Here is a 22,564-nt window from a genome sequence, read left to right on the forward strand (position 1 = left end):
GAACTTATTGTCTTACAGGATTTGGGGGTGGTGCATAGAAACAAAGAACTAAAGGCCTCAGGGCCTCAAAGGCTCAGTGCCATCTCCTCATTTTCTCATCTAATGCTCCTCTTTCCCTTTTTGTCCTCATTCAGAACAGGGTGAAGGTGTGAGCAGTCTGAGCTTCAGGAAAAGGAAAGGCTTGCTCCTGTTATCTGTATCAATACCAGTGAGAGGGGAAAAAAAAAATGCCTACTGGCCCTTAGTGACAAATGCCAATCTCTTCTATCACGTTACAAGGAAAAGCAGTACAAAACTGGCCACATCTGACATACATTTTCAAGTTATAAGGCAACAGAAATTAGGAATGGGAATCTTTGCTAAATAATCTAAAAGTAAAAATTTCCCACTATATAAATGTTAACTTTTTTTTATATCATAACTAGAGATAACAATAAAACAGAACAATTATGTGAATAAAAATTATGTAATAAAAAATCTAAAAAAAAAAAAAAAAGATTCAGTGAATACTATATTCCTTTTACTGGTATAATTAAGTGTTAAGAAGGGACCCCTAAATGTTCAAAAAATCTGGTTTAAGAATGTAATCTAGGGGCTAGGATTGTGGCTCAGTGGCAGAGCACTTGCCTAGCATGTGTGAGGTACTGGGTTTGATCCTCGGCACCATATATAAATAAATAAAAAGTAAAGGTACATCAACAACTAAAAAATATTTAAAAAAAAAAGAATGTAACCTAGAAAAACAGATGAGGTAGTGCACACCTGTAATCCCAGCAGCTGAGGCAGGAGGACTGCAAGTTCAAAGTCAGCCTCAGAACTTCAGTGTCTCCCTAAGTTACTTAGGTCCTCTATCTTCAAATAAAAAAGGGCTAGGGAAGTGGCTCAGTGGTTGCCCCTGGGTTCAATTCCTGGTACCAAAATAACAACAAAAAAATATAATCTAGAAATTAGTAATAATCTACTAATTATAAAAAATAATCTAACTCCTGATAATAAACCACTTACCTATAATTACAGAAAAGTCTAACACAGTGGGAGAAAAGGGAAAATGTGCATTAAAAAGTCAATTTAGTAAGCTTATATATGGTATTTTAGCCAAGAGAAAGGGAAGACCCATTTTTAAAATTTTAGGGCTAGGGGTATAACTCAATGATAAGGCCTTGACCAGCATGTGCAAAGCCCTGGATTTAATCCCTAGTATTGAAGAAAAAAAAACGATTATTCCTTAATTACAAAGTTCTGTTACGTTCTGAGTAAACCCTGTTTACCCAAAATTAAAAAATAAATGAAGAGCTGCAAATACTATAAGGGAGGAGTCAAGGTCTTTGCTTATAATAATTTTAAGCCAATACATACCAAACATTCTATTAAGTGCTTCACCATTTATTGGTCATTTAATCTTACAACACTACTATATGATAAGTAATATTATTATCCTCATTCTACAGAGAGGAAAACTAAGGCACAGAGATAACTTGCCCAAGTCATAAAGCTAGCTAATAAATAATTTACAGATGCAAGTTAAATCATATAAGAAATTAAGTAGAAATAGCATAGATGGGGCCAATTCAAAAGCAAAAGAGCAAGACTGGGTGTAAATGTGATAAATGGCTTGCCCAGCATGTGCAAAGCTGTGGGTACATACCCAGAACCTAAAAAAAAAAAAAATTTAAAGATGGGGGCAGGCTGGGGTTGTGGCTCAGCAGTACAGCGCTCGCCTAGTGCATGCGAGGCCCTGGGTTCGATCCTCAGCACCACATAAAAATAAATAAAGGTATTGTGTCAACTACAACTAAAAAAATAAAGATGGGGGCAATGACACTATCTCAAAAAGGCTGAAAAAAATTTAAGAGAAATTATAGGGGATTTGTAGTCTCAAATGCTACAAAGTAGAATGTTTCTTTAATTTAAAAAAAGCATTTTTAACTACCATCACCGACAAACTCCCACCCAAACCCAAGGCCTGGTGTATATTAGGCAAGTACTCTACCACTGAACTACATCCCAGTTCCTTCTAATTTTATTCTGAGACAATACATCACTCAGTTTCCCAGTCTGGCCTCATATTTGCAATCTTCCTGTCTCAGCCTCCCAAGTGTCTGGGATTATAGGCATGTGGACCACCATACCTAGCTCACTTTAAACTTTTTTTTTGTTGTTGTTCTAGGGATTGAACCCAGGAGCACTTTACCATAGCTACATCCCAGCCCTTTTTATATTTTATTTTGAGACAGGGTCTTGCTAAAGTTGCTTAGCACCTCACTAAACTGCTGAGACTGGTCTTAATCCTCCTGCCTCCTGAGCTACTGGGGTTACAGATGTGCACTACCATGCCAGCTCACTTTTAACTTTTGAGAAGCACATTCTGGAGAAAATATTGAAGACTTTTTATTCCTAAATATTATGCTTAAGAGAAAACAGCAAATAGCTAAAAGCAATTTCCACAGTATTCTATATTAAAATACTATCATGTTTAACACCTTTTATTGAAAAATAGTTCTGTAATAAAATGAGTCAGTCTGTCACTGTGGCATATTCACTTAGCCTTACCTTGAAAAACATTTTGAGGTAATTTAGGTGATTTCTTATCTTTGAGGACAACTTTGGACATGAAAAAGGCATACTTCTGCTATTTTCACTTACAGCCAATAGTTTAGTGATCTTTGGAAGCAATTATAAAACATTAGTTGACCACCTAGAAAAACTGGTATGAAACTGGATTTAAAAATGGAGCTGCAATCACTAATCCACAAAAACCATCAGAGTTAGCATGCATTTCACAGTATTGAAGCAAGTTCACTTTCATACTATCTTTTTACTTCTAAAACATGCAATGCTAACAGGCAAAGGAACTGTTCCTCAAAACTGAACTGATATTGGTCTTGCTTTGGTTTCTTCTGGTCTAATTAGGAAACAGTAGCTGTAGTGTCTGACACAAACATGATACTTGTGCTTACTACTGAGCTAAGTATATTCCCTTAGCTCTAGAAAACTGATACACATTGAGCTTCTTTAGTTAACCCTTTAGCTATTCCCATCCAGACCCAGAAAAGGAAAAAGGCATATCAGGCACTGAAGTCTCACAGGGTCACCACCATTCCGACTTCTCAATTTGTTCCCCATCCCCCAAATTTTACAAGATCGTCAGGGAAAAAGTTTTACTTGTATCCCACAATGGACATCCTTCCTATGTACCATTACTCCCAGGAGGTACAAGCAAGATCTCATCTTGATTTCTTGGCTGCCTTTCACTGATGTAATCATAGCAAGAAGCTTTGAAACGCGATCCTGGCATAGGTCATTCCCTTCAAAGTGTCTATCATTACTTCTTGGTGAGTCAGCTTCTGGACTACTGCCCATGTGCTTTTTTGCTAGGTTTATCATGAAACCATACTTCAGTAAGGAGCTGGAATATGGCCAAAACACTGCATTTCAAAAGACTCAAAGTATCTATTATAGAAAAGATAGGTACATACCCAAGCAAGCCACTCACGTTTTAGTAAGAGATGAGATTCTGAATAATACAAAAGTTATATGTCATCATGTTAAAAGATTCTCTTATATGCAAGTATCAAAAAATGTTCTATAAAAACTCCTGATTGGGCTAGGGATGTGGCTCAAGTGGTAGCGTGCTGGCCTGGCATGCGCGCAGCGCTGGGTTTGACCCTCAGCACCACATACAAATAAAGATTTTGTGTCTGCCGAAAACTAAAAATATTTAAAAATTCTCTCTCAAAAAAAAAAAAACTCCTGATAATTTTCTTTGAGATTTTATACAAGTGGGTACATGTAAATTTTTGTATATCATTGAAGAAAGAAATGTAACCTTAATGTTTCTATATCAAGTAATAACACTGGAGGAAAAAATATATACTTTGTTGTACCTTTTTAAAGGGATCTGTTTTAAAATTTTTTAATTCTTAGTTTTGAAAAGATAAAAAATTGCTGGGAATAGTGGGAGGGATGGATGTACTTCCATTGAGCAAGACTGGGAAGCTCCTTACTCTGAATAAAATAATAGATAGTTGATGCTTTCAGGTGTACAAAGTGAGATTAAGTAACTACTCATTTGTTTACTATTATTCATATCTTTCAGAAGACCCCAAAGTTTTTCCTATAAACTTTAAAAACTGCCAGGTGCAATGGTAAATGCCTGTAATCCCAGCAGCTCAGGAGGCTGAGGCAGGATTGCAAGTTCAAAGCCAGCCTCAGCAACTTAGGGAGGCCCTAAGCAACTAAGCAAGGCCCTATCTCAAAAGAAAAAATAAAAAGGGCTAGAGATAACACAGGGCCGGGTGCAGTGGCACACACCTGTAATCCCAGTGTTCCAGCAACTCGGGAGACTGAGGCAGGAGGATTGTGAGTTCAAAGTCAGCCTCAGCAACTTAGCAAGACCCTGTCACTAAATAAAATACAAAAACAGAGCTGTGGATGTGGCTCACTGGTTAAGTGCCCCTAGGTTCAATCCCTAGTACCAAAAAAAAAAAAACTAACATGGGAGCAAATACTCTGGATAAGTCTGAACTTTCAAATACTCAGAGCTTGTTTCAGGCTTATCAGTAAATGCCTGTGTAATTATTTGCGGAGTGGGGGGGAACCTAATATATATGAATTAAGATACTTGCTATAATTTAAAATATGCTTATGCAGGGTTTTGGTGCATAAACTTAAATATGCACTGAAAGGCCATAAAAAGCTGCTTCAATATCCACATGGAGTAAGCTATACAGATACAATAATAAAGATACAAATTCAAGGACACTTAGGATACATAAAATATGTAATTTTTTTTAGTTGTAGATGGAAAAAATACCTTTATTTTATTTATTTTTATGTGATGCTGAGGATTGAACCCAGTACCTCACATGTACTAGGCAAGCGCTCTACCACTAAGCTACAACTCCAGCCCTAAGATACGTAATTCTATTTAGCAGTATTATATTAAAGGTAAGACATTCCCTAACAAGTAAATTCAAACAACTTGCCTTTAACTTACAATGTTTGAAAGAACATTACCTTACACTAAGGAAATATTTTATCCAAATATATAATAAGCACCAAATAGGATAACCTTGTAGCTTTTATTTCAGATTCCCTAGCCTTTAAGATTTAAACACACTGAGCTGAGGATTTAGGTCAGCGGTAGAGCATACGCTTAGTATACTCAAGACCCTGGGTTCAATTCCCAGCACCAAAAAATAAAATAAAATAAAATTATAAATGGTAAATGACCTCAGGAAGAGGGCTGGGGCTGTAACTCAGTGACAGAGCACTGGCCTAGCACATGTAAGGCACTGGAAAAATAGACAGAATGCGTTTATTTTATTTATCTACAACTACAAAAAATTTTTCTTAAACTCAGGAAGTTATTCATACACCTATGAAATTTTAAGGAAATGGATCTGCCTTTTATTTATACTAGAAATGTGCTTTCTGTATAAGCATCTTAATTTTATTCCAATATAACAAATAGCTCTAAGACCATAATATAGGGAACAACGTTTTTATTATTTTTAGATGGACACAATACCTTTATTTATTTATTTATTTTTAAAGGGGGGGAGGGAGAGGGAGAGGGAGAGAGGGAGAGAGGAAGGGAGGGAGGGAGGGAGGGGGAGAGGGAGGGAGGGGGGAGGGGGGAGAGAGAGAGAGAGAATGAATTTTTTTAATATTTATTTTTTAGTTTTCGGCAGACAGAACATCTTTGTTTGTATGTGGTGCTGAGGATTGAACCTGGGCCGCAAGCATGCCAGGCGAGCGCGCTACCACTTGAGCCACATCCCCAGCCCCCTTTATTTATTTTTAATGTGCTGAGGATCAAACCCAGTGGCTCACGTGTAGTAGGAAAGCACTTTACCACTGACCCACAACCTCAGCCTAGGGGCAAACATTTTTAACTGAGATATGACACACATACAAAAAAATGTACATCATAATTACACAACTCAATGATTCTCATAAACTAATCACAACCATTAAATCAACAACACTGATCAAGTCATTACCAGGACCTCTGTGATCTCCACTATTCTCACTACCAAAGACAATCATTATTCTGACTTCCATTCCCATCTAATCATTTTGTCTGTCTTTAAAACTTTATTGAAATGGAGCCACATCTTGCAAATATAATGCATTTAAGTAAGTAAAAAAGTAGTCCTATCAACACTATCAAACATTCAAATTCTAGGCTGTGGTTATAGCTCAGGTAGGCATGTGCAAGGCAATGGGTTCGATTCTCAGCACCTCATATAAATAATTAAAGATCCATCAACAACTAAAAAAAAAAACTAGGAAAAAAATTCAAATTCAAATCATGAATTATTCTCAAAGAAAACTATTTTTCAAGCAATAAAATATGTAAAATATTAACTTAAAAGGCAAATACAATATTGCTGGCAATTCCTCTTTCCAATTAGATTTCTAAGAAATTCCCAAAGCTACTTTTAGTTTGAGAAAACAAAGATACCCAAATGGTCTCAAGAAATATATTAGTCTTTCATAACTAAAATGTAAATAACTTTTTTAAAGACTAGGGAAAAAAAGGATAGAGAAGTCACAAAAATATTTCATATTACAATTCCATTAAAGAATTGTCATCAATTAACTACAGCCAACACTGAACAAGATGAAAAAAAAACATACAATTCTGAGTGTTTGAAAAACTAGCCAACATACACAAAGCCCTGGGTTCCATCTCCAGTTCCAAAAAAGGAAAAAACTACACTATATAATTCCAATAGCATTTTAACAGCACTGCAATGAAATTTTTAAATAACTAAATGCTTCCATTTTATCTTGCCAACTGCTATCTACATCACTGTTTCATTTTATGATTCCATAATCAGCACTGTCCAACATGGTAGCCACTAGCCACATGTAACTATTTAAACTTACATTAAGGGGCTAGGGTTGTGGCTCAGTAGTAGAATGCTTGCCTAGCATACATGAGGCACTAGGTTCAATCCCCAGCACCACATTAAAAAAACTACATAAACAAAATATAGGTATTATATGTTTTTTAAAAAAGGAAAAAATAATAAATATATTAAAATTAAATGAAAATTTAAAATTGAGTCCCTTGGTTGCACTAGCCAAATTCCAAGCGTTCAATATGTACTAGACACCATGGATAGCAAACATTTCATCACAAGAAGTTCTACTGAACAGCACTAGTTTCTACAAGTGCTATGTTACCTCCTACTTACTTAGCCCTTAGTGACAAATGACCAGTATGGATCACCAAATCCAAAATCTTCTCATCTCCTTGGCTTCCATCATGTCTCATTAATCGAATATTAAACCTTCTATTTTCTCCCATCACTCCCCGCAAATGTGGTCCTCAACTTGCTCTTTTAGGTTCAAGAGCTCATCCAGACTAGGATTACCATTCTTCCTACCTCAAACCTTTATTCTATTCATTTATTTATATGTGGTTCTGAGAATCGAACCCAGTGCCTCACACATGTGAGGCAAGCGCTCTACCACTGAGCCACAACCCCAGCCCAAAAATTCCAACACTTTTACAAGCTTATCTTCGACTCCTTTATCTTATCTTCTATTCAACAAAACTAAAATTTTCCCAAACATAACTTTGTATGCCTTATCTATATAAACCAAGACTCCTCCTAGTCTCTACCATATAATCTTAATACATTAATTGTCTTATATTATGAAGCTTTCTATCTCAGCAGCTCTTAGATACCCCCCTTTCTGAACAGACCTACATGAACCGGGAATAGTACAAATAAGTAGTTAACTTTAATATAAAAGCATCAATAGTTGTCAAATGCAAAAAAAAAAAAAAATTGTTGGGCTGGGGTTGTAGCTCAGTAGTAGAGTGCCTGCCTAGCATGTGTGAGGCCCTGGGTTGGATTCTTAGAACCACAAAAGTAAGTAAATAAATAAAGGTATTGTGTCCATCTACAACTAAAAAAAAAAAAAAAAATCTTAAAAGTCAAATGTAATTCTATTCCCCAAGAAATTACTCTGTAAATTTTTCTAAATTTAAAAAATATTTCCAATTTACCCTGAAGCCAGGATTGTAGAATTTGGAGAAAAGAGGAAAATATACTTTACAGACTTTTTTTTTTTTTTTGGGGGGGGGGGTGAGGGGGTATCAGGATTGAACCCAGGGGACACTTAATCACTGAGCTACATTCCTAGCCCTTTTTATTTTTTGAGACAGGGTCTCGCTAAATTGCTGACACTGGTCTCAAATATATAATCACTGGAATTACAGGAGTGCGCCACCATACCCAGCACACTTTATCAACTTCTATTACGGATTTATTTTTAACAAGCCTGTTATTTTTTTTACCATAAAGTTCCTAGGTAGCTGGAGGTATAGTTCAGTGGTAGAGCACTTGCCTAGCATGCATGGAATTCTAGGTTCAATACCCAGCACTGAAAATATATATTTCTCTCCCGTCCCGTCCCCTCCCTCCCCCCTCCCCCCCTCTCTCTCTCTCTCTCTCTCTCTCTCTCTCTCTCTCTCTCTCTCTCTCTCGTGTGTGTGTGTGTGTGTGTGTGTGTGTGTATTTATATATATATATACACACACCCCAACCTAACTCCTAAAAATGTATGCTGGTGCTACCTTTATTATCAACTAGTCTTCAATTATAATCTTATTCTTTAAAAAATAAATAAAAATAAAGTAAGGGCAGGCATAGTGGTATTCCCAGCTGAACTAAAGGAGAATGATTGAAAATTCAAGGCCAGCTAAGGAACCTTATCTCAAAATTAAATTTTTTTAAAGGACTAGGGATGTAGCTCAGTGATGGACTACTTGCCTAGCATGCATAAGGTCCTGGGCTCCTGCCCTAATACCATACAAAAAGAAAGAAAAAGGATAAAGTAAGGGTAGAAAATTACAACTATTTTAACATGGAAATCTAACCCTTTTGAATATGTCATCCATTCACACCAGTATTTATGGCACTATAAATGTACAGTAACAGCAAAAGCTGACAAGCTCTAATCATTTAAACTCTAAAGAGCTCCCAAAAATATTACCAGATGAGTATATACAACTCCCAGATGCACCTTAAGATCAAAACTTCAATGAGACCATACTGTCTTAATAAAATTGTCTGTCCAAATATCTTGCAATTCGTATTACATATACAAAATTCATATCACATCTGAGCTGAGTTGTGGTAACATCACTTGATATTTTAAATACACACAATCTACATAATTTGCTCAAGTTAGTTATAACTCAGCAAGAGAACTGACTTAGACTGTTTAGGCTGAATCCTGTGTTGACCTAGTTCATAGAAACACATTTTTTAATGTATCATTCAATCAGCCTATTAGGAAGAAAAAAAAAAAAACACATTGAAAGTCCTCTTGGGTTTAACTGTGATCAAAACCCAGACCGTCTTCAGTCAGAGTGGAGTTTACAATGAGAAAGTTCAAATCAGCTTGCCTGCCCCATTCCTTCCATACCACTCCTACAGCTAGCTGCCTCTCTGCTTAGAAACTGGAGCCAGTTTTACCCCTTTCTCACTGGTGACTGACTTAAATCTTCATAAGATACCCAATGAAAATTGAAACCTTCAAAATTCACTTTTTCCAAACTATGCATATATATATATATATATATATAAGTCATACATGCTTATTATGGAAAACTGGGAAACTGTAAAAGAATATGAAGCAGAAAAGTCCCCAGAAATAATCACTATTAGTATTTCCTCTCATGTCTTTCCAGGGTTACTCCTGTGTATAAAAAGTACGGTAATTCACTTTCGAACAGGATTTTAAGTAATCACAGAACAAGAGAAAACAGTATACTAGTTCTTTGAAAGAATAATTTTCTTCAGTGTTTACTGAATAAGTCAAAATCATGTGTACAGGTAACTGAAGAGAATAAGACAGATAAGGGGAATCATACTTGCTCCTTTACATTCATTCACCCCATGGCAAACTACGGAGTCCATATTTAGAGAACCAGTATACAGGGCTGGGGATGTATCTCAGTGGTAGAGCGAGCTCTTGCCTGGCATGTGCAAGGCCCTGGGTTAAAAATCCCCAGAACTACAAAAAAGAACCAACTAACTGAGTATGGTTTCCTTATTGAGTAGTAGTCCACAATATAAATAATATTCATATATTCACATACACACTCTTGCCAATAAGAGGTAAAAATTACATCAATACTAACTCTTTTGTCCATTGAAAATATCTTAAGAGAAGGTAAAAGGACATCTACAAGTTCAAGTCAGGCGCCAGTGATGCGTACCAGTAGCCCCAGCAACATGGGAGGGCTGAGGCAGGAGGATGGCATTTTCAAAGTCAGCCTCAACAACTCAGACCCTATCTCAAAATAAAAAGGGCTGGGTATTGGCTCAGTGATTAAACACTCCTGGGTTCAATCCCTGGTATGAAAAATAAAGGATATCTGAAATACTGGTCTAAAATTAATATTTTCTGTTCACATCACATGAATACTCTAACCACAGAAAATTTAATTGTTAATATTACACTATAAACTTATTTACAGGAGTAAGTAAACATGTAAGAGTTTAAACAGTACATAAATTCTGTAGCTTACTCTGTACCAGGCAGTGTATTAGCCCATTAAGTCCCACATTTTCAATTCTGCAAACATACTTATTTCAGTTACCATAAGTGGGATACTTGTTTTGTTGCTCAATCTAAGTTTTTTGTAGGTGTTGCACATCTAGAAGGATGGGATAAAATGGGTTAAGTTCTAGGGAGTGAGGGAGAGAAGAGCCTTACTTCTGAAGCTTTGAATCTACCTCTTTAAAAATTTTATCATACCCTCTACATGTGGCCCTAAGCAAGTTATAACATTCCTTGCAAAGGCTGGTCTCAAATATGTGTGGAGATCTAAGAAGATACATATGAAAGTGCCTTATAAATCATGCTACTATAGGAAAAAAGGGATACTGGCCTTTTGTCCAAAGTACTGTGTGTAGTAAATCGTACTGTATGTAGTAAATCATCTTCAATATAAATTATCTCATTCCTTTTGTGTATTGGGGGGGGTGGTACTGGGGCTTGAACCCAGGGCCTAATGTATGCTAGGCAAGTGCTACCTACCCCTGAGTTATATCCCAGGCCTTTTAATTTTTTATTTTGAGACAGAGTCTCACTAAGTTGCCAGGCTGGCCTTGAACTTGCAAATATTCTGCCCTAGTCTTTCAAGTAGCTCTAATTACAGGCATGTCCCACCACACCCAGCTCTCTCATTTCTTTTAATTGGCAACAAAAAAAAAAATTAAAAAAAAAAACTAAAGTTGCTTAATAATCTCTCTCCATAATCTCTAATACATTAACAGCACCTTTCTTTGATAATGACCCATCCAAAATAACTGAAAATAAGTTTCCAGAAACGTATTTTTTCTACTTTTAAAAGAGGGGGGAGGTTGTAGCTCTGAGGTGGAAAGCCTTCCTTTCACATGTGAGGCACTGGATTGGATCCTCAGCACTACATAAAAATAAAAGAAAAATAGTGTGTCCTTCTATAACTAAAAAGTCAGTTTCTGATTTAATAACTTATGGGGTAGGGCACAAAAGCAACTAATTCAAACTTTAAAAAAAAGTTACCTTTTAATCTAAGACTCATCATGGAAAGTTTCAACCCAAGAAAGCATTCTTGAAATGTTATAGGCTCAGCTCTTCCAAACAGAGTTGGAGTGACAGGTTAATTGTGGTACTTTGCAAGCAAAGGAAAGCAAGTAGTAATTATTCATCCTTCACTCAGTCTTTAAGACCTCAGCTCTTAAAAAAACAGGGACATAAAACTAAACTTCTTTCTATAAAGCAGAGATTTTTAAGAATATACTCCACATAAAATCAATTCTTTTTTAAAAAATATTTTTAGATATTTATGGACCTTTATTGTATTCATTTATTTATATGCAGTGCTGAGAATCAAACCCAGTGCCTCATACCATGATAGGCAAGCGCTCTACCACTGAAGCAAAACTCCAGCCCTCAATTCTTCATATCTAAAAGAAATAGAGTAATTATTTACATTGTTTCCTAGACTAATATTGGTCCTTTTCAAATTCAGCTATCTCAACAAAGACAAAAAGTATCAAGTAAGTGCCTTAAATTTATATTTGTTCTTATCACAAATATAAATCTCAAGAGCATGGGACACTTTAAAGACTATCATAATCCAACTAAACAGGATGATCAGTAAAACTAGTAAATACCAAAAAAATTCAGTGATCCATAAAAACCCATTATTAATTCTTTAATTATCCAAATGTAAATTTTACGTATCCAAAGCAGAGTATAATATACCTCAAGGAGTACCAAGATGCTCCACTAGGGTAAAGGAAGAATTTTAATTCTCATCCTAGTTAATTTTTTGGCTTATTATCTATAAAATACACAATAATCGGGTACTATATGTATATTCTTATAAAAATACGTAGGACTGAGGATTAATAATTTTTTTATTACTGATGGAAAGAGCAATCAAAAAGTTTGGAGATCACTGATCTTAAGTACTCCTTTGTTACTTAAACTTTGTGGAGGAGGCAGATAAAAGAATTAACTGTAGAGTAAGTCCTGATGCTGAAAAAAACAACAGGAAAACTAATCCAAACTATTTTAAACTCCCAACAAGAAACTAAAGATGGTAAATCACTAGAAAGAATATATGGAATTGGGTACTAATGTGCTATTTGTGGGATTTTAAAATAGATATCATATCTATAGGGTATTCTGAGTGTACACAAATTTAAAACATACATACCAGAGACTGGGGTGCAGTTCATTAACAATGTCTGCTTATTAACATATGCAAGGCTCTAGGATTATTCACCAGTTTAAAAAAAAAAGAAAGAAAAAAAAAAAGAAATCCATATACCCTCTGAACTAAGTCCACTTTTAAATATTTATCCTTAAAAAGAAAAAAAAAATCCACAATTGGTCTAGGGTCCTAGCTCAGTGGTAGAGCACATGTGAGGCACTGGGTTTAATACTCGGCACCACATAAAAATAAATCAATAAAGGTATTGTGTATCCATCTACAACTAAAAAGGTTTAAAAAATACCACAATCATATAAAAATGTCCAAACACATTCATCACAACACTGTTTTAAGAAAAAAAAAAAAAAAGCTGTATAAACTATAATGCATCCATAACAAAAATATAATGCTTCCATATTACAAAGCACTACCCATTGAGGGTATATCACATTAATATCACAAAGAAAATTGTGTTGTTTTGTTTTTGTTTTGCACTGAGGATTGAACCGACCGGTGCTTTACCACTGAGCTGAATCCCCAGTCCCTTTTATTTTTTATTCTGAGACAGGGTCTCACTAAGTAGCTTAGGGCCTCATTAATTTGATGAGGCTGACCTTGAACTTTTGACCCTCCTGCCTCAGCCTCTGGAGTCAATGAATTACAGGTACGCACCACCACACCTGGTAAAACAGTTCTTTAAAAAAAAAAAACTTCAATAGATAATGAATAAGAAAAAATTAAAACACCAAATATTAATCGTGGAATTAGCCATCTCTACTTTTTTCTGTGTTATCTCAACTGTTGTTTTTTGGTTTCTTGTGGGTATTTTTTTACAGTGAATACATATGATAGGTTTCATAATCAGAAATAATTTCATTTTTAAATTTAAAATAAAATCAAGTTAAACCCCTGTATCACTTCCAAAATTAAAAACAGTCTTCTTTCCAATGTGGTTTGTGGAATCAGTATAAATACTTAACAATTACATATTTGGTATACCTTACAGAAAAATAATAGGCAAGGAACAAAAAAAGAACAATCTTATTTTCAAGCTAATCATCATGTCTTAATACCAATTCTTTCCAATTAAGTCAGGATTTCTCAATACTTAATTTAAAAGTTAAGATATATACACTTATAATCTCTTCATATTTTGTCAGATTATCAATCTATGAACAATGCAGAGAACTAAATGAACTTTCACTTCTCTTCTGCAACTAAATTACAATGCTTTAGTTAATAAATTAGATTTGAACCTTAGAGAAATAAAATCAGAAAATCTTACAATAGAATCATTCTGAACACTGTGTAAAGACTTAAACAGGTACATAATAAATCTAAACCTAGACATATCCAAGATGCTGCTCTGCAAGAGCACCAAGACGATACCTCTGAAGTTAACAATACTCCATCTTAAGGGGAAAAGTGTTTAGGAATATTAGCATAATTTTTTTAAAATACTGTTTAGTTGTCAATGGACCTTTATTTATACATGGTACTGAGAATCGAACCCAGTGCCTCCCACATGCTAGGCAAGCCCTCTACCATAAGCCACAGCCCCATACTAGCATAATTTTATGTGCTAACTTTGTTTATAAAGTTGTTCTAAATCAACTTAGAACTATGAGATATTTCATCATTAACAGAATAGATTTAATATAACTCAACCTTACAATTTTCTTCTGACTTCATTTGTTTTGTCTTACTATTTTACAGTCATTCCATCTGCACTGCCAAGGTACCATGCTTTCAAAGTTTTACCACACAAAAATAAGAAAAAAAATTTTTTGGAGGTATTAGGAATTAAACCCAGGGTTCCACACATGTAGGCAAGTACCCTACCACTGACCTATATCCAAGCTCCCCCACTTTTTTTTTTGAGACAGGATCTCACTAAATAACCACAATGATGTCATTACTCTATGACACTGCCACCTGTCATTTAGACAACACAGTTCTAAAACTACATAAAAAGTGTTGAACTCCTTACCCCAAACACCTTCTATCACAGCTCCAACATAAGAAAATGGGTGAAATGTAGCAAATGTACGAGATATCCCAGATACCCCTAAAGTCTCTGCAACACTGACTATTTCTATTAGCAGTTGCAAGTGCTGAAAGTGTCTACAGAGCACAGAAGCCGAAACTGTTTCTGTTGCCCTATCAATGGCATTAGGAAATTCTGCACTTAACAACATATACCACATTTACTACTGCTTCACAACTCAACTCTTCCAAGAAAATAAAATAGGATTCTAATACCATCCTCCTACATATTTAGATTGCTTTTCATACACACCATTCCATTCGATCTTCACTGACAACCTGCAAAACAAGCAGAGAGGTTGCTCTTTCTCCTTTTACTAATGAGGGAACTGGAACTCAAAGGGGTTATGTGGCATTCCAGAAACAGAAGGCCTAGTAAGGAGCCCAATCTAGACTTGAACCCAAGGCATATTGATGAACCCACTATCATGCTAAAACAGTTTTCATCTGAATACCTGCTATAAATACGAACTTAAAAGGTATATCAAGTTTCTGGACACAGTACAAAAGTGAAGACGAAAGTATGATACCAGTATTAGTATCACAAAATTAAGATTAAAAATAGCAATGACATGCTAATAACTTTGGTAGCCTCTAAATTTACCAAGAGTCCCAGTTCAATTCAATACAAATGTGATACCATACTTTGTCTTAAACTGATGTTTTACCAATTATAAATTTATATATAAATTCACCATAGAAAATACAGAACTGGGTGGTCTGTAAGAAACAACTCACCACATAAATTGCACAAACTTCTGCCAAACCATTCTTATGACTTCACACCAAATTATGAAGTTCCCTATTTGAAACCGATCTGATTTCAACACTAAATGAATTACAACAGCATAAGCATGTTGTCTCTAATACTTACAACATGCACTCAATTTCCAGAACACTTTTGGACAATGTATAAAATCTGCAGGTTAAAAGCAAAACTCAAGACAAATACAGTTTGTTTCTTTAAAATGAAAGATTACCTACATGAGATGAATACCAAACTAGAAATTATTAAAGATGTGCAGAATCAGGCTAGTCAATGAGTCTAGGCCCTTAATTGCATAGATGAGGAAACTGAAGCCCAAAGAAGTTAAGTGACATTCCCAACAGCAATTAATGACACAAACTGAATTAGAATTTAAATCTGACTGCCAATCCAGAGTTTCCTATGAGTTCACACTACTGCTGCATTTAATAAAATTGCTTTTTTTTTAAAGTCATTGACACCTAAAAAACATAGAACACCCAAAGACTCAAAAACAGAAGACAAAAAGAAACTGAGGCAGAAGGATCACAAGTTCAAGGCCAGCTTGGGCAACTTAGCTAGACCCTATCTCAAAATAAAAAGGGCTGGAGACATAGCTCAGTGGTAGACTACCCCAGGGTTCAATCCCCAGTACCAAAAACAAAAGCCAGAAGACAGGATGGAAACATAATCCTTTGAAGGAACACCAAAAGTTACAAACAACAAGGACTAAAAACAGGTTCTTTAATCCAATGCAAGATATCAAGTAGCTTTTAATAACTAATGCTATCAACCACCATAGCTATTTTTTCCCATACCTACACTACATATTTACTCAAAAAATATGTGAGGACATAAAATATGCCAAGAACTGCTAAGTACTAGGGACACCAAGGAACAAAACAGATACCATCTCTGACTCTGGAAGTGAACAACTAAGTGCATCTCTCTAAAAATATTTCTGACAGGAAATTTACCAAACTCTTCCACTACACAACTGTAAGAACACTTCCACCTCTCTCAAACTTATAACAACCTCACCACACCCCCTTTGAATACTTCCTTTAGTAACTTGGGATTCCACTTTACCACAGAAGATATTAACCAGGACTTAAACAGATTTTAACTGACTTTACCACCCTTTACAGCCTGGGGCAAATTTCAAAAACTTCCTGAAGCACAGTAAACCTTCCTAATTCACAGTCCTGGTCTCCAATAACTGCTAACACACCCATTCTGCCCTTCACTTTACCAGAAACCTGAGTCAGATGGTTTAGAAGCAAACATGATGTTAGGATGGCAGAAAGCAATTTCAATACATGCTTCTATGAGCCAGAAGCAAACTTAGCTTCTTTGCTCTGGATTCTCTATCTCTGGATATGCCTCCAGTTAAGAAGCATCTAATTTAATTAAATGTATTCCTAATGACTTGTGAACCAATACTTCTTGGCAACAAACCTACTTTCCCTACATAAATCTACTGTATTTTTAAGAGATGTTCAATTTGCAATTTCCAGTTTCTCATGCATTCTCTTCTTCCCAACCTCTCAAATTCTTAAAGATATCTATACACAATTAAAAGGACTCTCTCAGAAGTCAGTTAATTAATAGGAATTCTTTAGAAAACCCAACCTAAGGCAGTTCACATACCTGGATGACCTGAATCATTCAGTGAGCTTTGTAATGATAGGTTCCCAAGCCCCATGCTCAGATTTTAATTCACCAGGTACTGCATAAGTCCCTGCAATCAGCATGTAAGACAGTCCACAATACTTCTAGGTAGCCACTGAACTAAAGAACCTGGCCGACAACTTTTCCCATGGTTTGCCATTAAGTACAAGTGAGGCTACACCACCCTGGTTGCTGGTCATTCAAATTGCTCTGGGTCACTTGAAAGAAGCCTTCGAAGGCAACCAATTTATTCGGTCATTCTGTAAATTTCCTACCTATCCAAGTCATAGACCCTAGAAGGGAAGACTACCAACACAGCTTACTTAGTCTCCAAGCAAAAAGAACATGTCTTTTGCCCTATGGAAACGGCCCTGAATCTAAAAGGGAAAGGTGCCCCTCACTTCTCCATGGACAAATCACAAACATTTTACATTAAAAAAATAAAAATAAAAAATCTCCTGGAATTCAACCACAGCCTCTAAAGGAATCACTGTTCACGCTAGGAGAAACTAAACTGAACCTCAACTAGAATATGTGCACTTAATTTTTAACATGAAAATAAGTATGTCAGAAAACAAAGTGGACGTCAAACAGTAAGAATTTAGCCCTGCGTCTGGAGACGACACCAGAACATCAATATCTAACAGTAGCCCATGGGCAAAACTCACAAGATTATCAAACTTCAGAGAACCCATTAAAGTGACCATAAAATCTACCCCATAATTTTAAGATAAGGTTTCCAGCCCAAAGTACAACCAAGAATATCATCTTATGGGTCCTGAGATGTAAACATCCAGCACAATTTCTCCCCAAGAAATAACACTGTAATCTTCTGTGGAGCTGTCTGACCAGTGTTTCTGGAGCTCCTCAACCGCCCCCGAACTATCCTTCCCACCCAAGTACTACCAGGTCAGGAGGATGCCCTGCTGCAGTCAGGGGGCCACTCCTCCTTCCCACAAGGCCCGGGCCCGCACTGCTCGCCTGGGGCTCCTAAGGTCCCCGACCTCCGGCCTCTCCACACAGTCTCCACAAAGCCAGGGCGGGAGGAGGGACGCACACCCACCTCCCGGGGTTCGGCCGGCATTTCACCGGGCCCCAATGGCAGCGTCCCACTCCAGGAGCCCCACGAGCTCGTCCTCTCCTGGACCGGGAAGGCCGCCACGGCCCAGGACCCCGCCTCCCTCGAGCCTAGGGTCTGGGGCGAGCCGGGTAGCTGGGCTCCCACTCCCCGCGCCTCCCCCTGGCGGCGGCAGCCACCCAGACCGCCTCTCCCCGGGCCCTGCAAACCATCCTCAGAACCCCGCAGGCCGACGCCTCCTCAGAGGGTGACAGCCACAGCGCCACGGCCGAGGCCGGCCCCTCCTCCAGCTCCTTCTCACCACCCGAGGAGACCGGGGGTGGGCTTCTTACCAGGGAGCAAGACATGGCGAGGCTCGGCACGGCACGGCCTCCTCCGCCACCCCCACGAGGCTCCCAGCCAGGGCTGGCGGGGGGGCAGCGCCTGGGCCGCAGGAGCGTCTAGTCCGGCTGCACCGCTGCCGCCGCCGCCTGCCACCGCCTTCTCACAACCACAACAACATGGCGGCAGCGGCCACACAGAGCGCGCTCCCGATGCTGAGCCGGGACGCGAGCAGGAGCGCGTGCGCAGGCTCCAGCGCTCGGTTGAGGAGTAAAGGGGCGGGCCACCACGTGTCGGATGGGGCGTGGCCTAGGCCTCTGACCCGCCCCTTGAAGTGAGCGGGGGCTGTAGACGCGCGTAATGCCAGCTACTCGGGAGACTCCTAGAGAAGCCCAGCCGAGAAAGAGTTAGACCGATGGGACAAGGGCAAAGGTAGAACGATGACAAATCAGAAGAAAATCAAATGTGGACCTACAGGTTTTTGGGAGGCATCTTTTCCTGACTCTATAGTCCTAGGCAGTCCTTCTGCTCACTCTACAGAATAGTGGTATCTTTTACCTGCAGGCATAGTCAGGATAAAACTAATTTACTATAATGCTTGTAAATATGGTGTGGTTAGAATACAATCAAACTACCTCAACCTCAGCTCCGGGTCAAAAGCACAGTAGAAAAGACGTGAGTTTTCAACAAAAGCAAATGTCAAAAAAAAAAAAAAAACTGGAAACTACCCTGCAAAAGAATTACACATTCCAAAACTATATTACCTCATGTCCTAACAGATTCAACTCCTCTCAAATACATTTTAACACTATGCCTTTGATTTTTTTTTTTTGGGGGGGGGGGGGAGGTGAGGGGGTGGGGATAACTGGAGAATAAGTCAAATGTATTTGTTGCATTATTTCCACAGTACTTTCTGAAATTATTTTTCAATGCTTATCGTCTTTTACCCTACTAGAATGTAAGAGCACTTGAAGATAAAGAACTTGTCTTGTTTATCACTATATCTCCAGCATCTAGAATTGTGCAAGACAAGTAGTAGGCAGTTGGATTTCACAACTAAAGGATAACATTTATTTATACAATTCATCTAATTGAATCTTCACAACTACTATAGGTAGATGCTGTTGTCTCTATTTTATGGATGAAAAAAGTGAAAACTAGAATAGGTTGTGTTTATTAAAACAAAATTCAAACCCAAACCCAATTAACGACAAAAACTGCCCTCATTCACTCAATTGTACCATCCACTACATGACATGGTCACCTAAAATAAAATTTCAAGTAAAAGCCAGGCATGGTAGTGCACACCTGTAATCCCAGTGGCTTGCAAGTCTGAGGCAGAAGGATCAGGAGTTCAAAACCAGCCTCAGCAACTTAGCAAGGGTCTGAGCAATTAAAAAAAAAAAAAGTGGGGGGGGGGGGGTGCTGGGGATGTGGCACAGTAGCTAAGTGCCCTGGGTTCAATCCCTAGTACAAATACAAAAGTAAGAAATTAACATTACCATTCAAAATTAGGAAAAATGGCTTACTTTCAGAGAAACTGGTGACTTCCTCCTTTCTGATAACTAGTATTAATGCCCCCAATTGTGTCTCTCTTTTCATCTTGGCTTCCAGACAGCCTAGAGCTAAATTTGCGGTCCAATAGTGTCCTCTTGTTGGTCCTTAAAGTCATCTCCTGCTTGAAGTGTGTGTGTGTGTGTGTGTGTGTTGTATGTATGTTTTCCCCAGGATCACACCCTGAGCTTTTATTTATATGTTGCTGTTCTGCTTTTTCCTTTCTGTATAAGAATATAGCATTTCTTTTTCTTTTTTTTATCTTTTTTTAATGTTTTCAGATGTTGATGAACTTTTATTTTATTCATTTATTTATACGTGGTGCTAAGAATGAAATCCAGTGCCTTACACATGCTAGGCAAGCACTCTACCACAGAGCCATAACCCCAGCCCATCTTTCTTTTTCTTAATGGAAAAAGAAATAGTACATAGAATAGATGAATTACTTAAAAAACAACAACAACAAAGTCTTTTCCCACATATTTCTCCCATTTCTAAGTTTCCCTCAGTCACTAAGTCCCCTGTAGGCGGAAATTCCCTGCCTAGCCCTTTGCTCACAGGCTTTAGGATAGACTTCCACAGGTAAGGAGCCACTGATTAGAATGAAGGTAGCACCTGACATCAGGGCAGCCCATCCTTAAGCTAGCTAGCTCCCAAAGAGGTGACTCAGGACAAAGTGTTCAGCCAATAGGCAGTGAAAATCCACTCAGCCAATCTCAGAGCTCCCAGAAATCCACTTGAAGCAAAAGTGTTGGCATGTCACTTTCACCTCTGTTTAAAAAGACAGACTATAGCTGTGCTTACCTTTTAATCTGGGCTAAGGAAATCTCAACTGAATCTTCAACCAGTTTTTAGAACATTTGGAGCAATCTCTCTGTACCCATGAAATCACAGTATTTGGCCTGCTCTTTATTTCCCACAAAACCTAGCATGGATTGAACCTTTCAATGTGCCCTGCACGAATGCAAGCACTTTTCATGTAAAGGTCTGGACTTAAACCTAAGCAATTTGACTGCAACTACATGCTTGTATTCATACAAGGCTTCATCCCCTCTGTGGTCCACCTGCTCACCTTTAAAACAGACATTAGTAAGTTTTCTCTAAGAAAGAGAAAACTGCTTGCATGGCCTTGAAAGCTCGTTTCAGGGGAGTTATGGGTAAAACTCAGTGGTAGTATGCATACTCAGCACACACCAGGCCCTGGGTTCAATCTTCAACATTAGAAGAATGGGAGGGAACCTCATTTCCCTTTTCATACACCTCAGTTTCCTCATCACCCTATGCAGTTGTTAGAACTATCTTGCTTACCTCAAAGAAGTATATATGGGTTCTTTGAGGTAATGAATTTAAAACATTTTGTACCCTATGAAAAAGCTAAACCAGCAGAGAGGATCTATTTTACTCTGGTTGAAGACAAAGCACTGTATACCATGAGTTAAGAAAAGAGGGGATGCTGGGTCCGGTGACACATGCCTGTAATCCCAGTTCAGGAGGCAGAGACAGGAGAACCTCAAGTTCAGCAATTTAGCAAGGCTCTAAGCAACTCAGTGAGACCCTGTCTCCAAATAAAATACAAAAAGGGCTGGGGATGTGGCTCAGTGGTCGAGTTCAATTCCTGATATCAAAAAAGAAAAGGTGGAGGGGGAACCCACCCACGTTCAGTGAGGGCATCTTCTCATTGCCTCATTCTCATGTGAAGGGCTCCGTTCACCCATCTGACTTTCCTCTCCTCCTATTAATATCCTTTCGGCCTCACCTCCCCCCTACTCCACTCTCACCCCGGGCCACTATATTCAAAGCTGAAAAACGTTCTTCCAGCTACTCCAGGAATCTTTGAAGTAGTCTAAGATAGATGGAAAGATGATTGATGGAGAACAGAGTCATGCAATGCCACTGGAAGGCAGAGGTCCCTCAGCCCCCCAAAATGCAGATGTCCCAACCTTAGCTCCTTCTGCTTAATGCTAAAAGTGAGCACTTTGTATGGCTTATCCCCAGACTCCTTCAATGCTGCAACATAACCTGCACCTCCAACTCAGCTAGTAAACAGGGGTAACTATGGCTTTCAGATATTAAAGAACAACTTGTTTGGGGAAGACAGAAACGAGAATTAAATAATATCTCTGTGATTCAAAATAACATTACTGTCTACTGCTAGGGTGGGTCAGTGCAGCTCCAATTCAGTGTTACAGGAGTGATTCTGTAGACCACATGTCCTTAGGGATCCCTGAAACCCTTTCAGGGGTCTACATGGATCAAAACTGTCTTCATAATAATACTAATAAATTATTTGCTTTTTTTACCATGTTGACATTTGCAAAAGCAGTGGTGGTAAAATTTCTGGAAGGTTATCACAAATCAAAGTGATGGTACAATATGTACTAGTAGCCATTGTATTCTTCACCAGCATGCA

The 22,564-nt window shown here is 37.9% G+C and overlaps 1 protein-coding gene across 5 annotated transcripts in view; it reads right to left on the reverse strand.

Moving 5' to 3' along the window:
• Positions 1-18,817, reverse strand: part of Mtmr3 (myotubularin related protein 3) — a 127,294-nt gene extending 108,477 nt beyond the window's left edge. For 4 of the 5 annotated variants that reach the window (XM_071614849.1, XM_071614848.1, XM_071614847.1 and 1 more), the window contains exon 1: positions 18,612-18,817. The gene's annotated coding sequence lies outside the window, so the exon portion shown is untranslated. Of the gene's footprint in view, positions 1-18,264; positions 18,285-18,611 lie in introns of those variants that run through there. The other variant, XM_071614845.1, reaches the window with a different exon arrangement.
• Between the last annotated feature and the right edge of the window lie 3,747 nt (positions 18,818-22,564).

Source organism: Marmota flaviventris, chromosome 1, assembly GCF_047511675.1.
Source record: "Marmota flaviventris isolate mMarFla1 chromosome 1, mMarFla1.hap1, whole genome shotgun sequence".
In the NCBI taxonomy this organism is placed as follows: domain Eukaryota; kingdom Metazoa; phylum Chordata; class Mammalia; order Rodentia; family Sciuridae; genus Marmota; species Marmota flaviventris.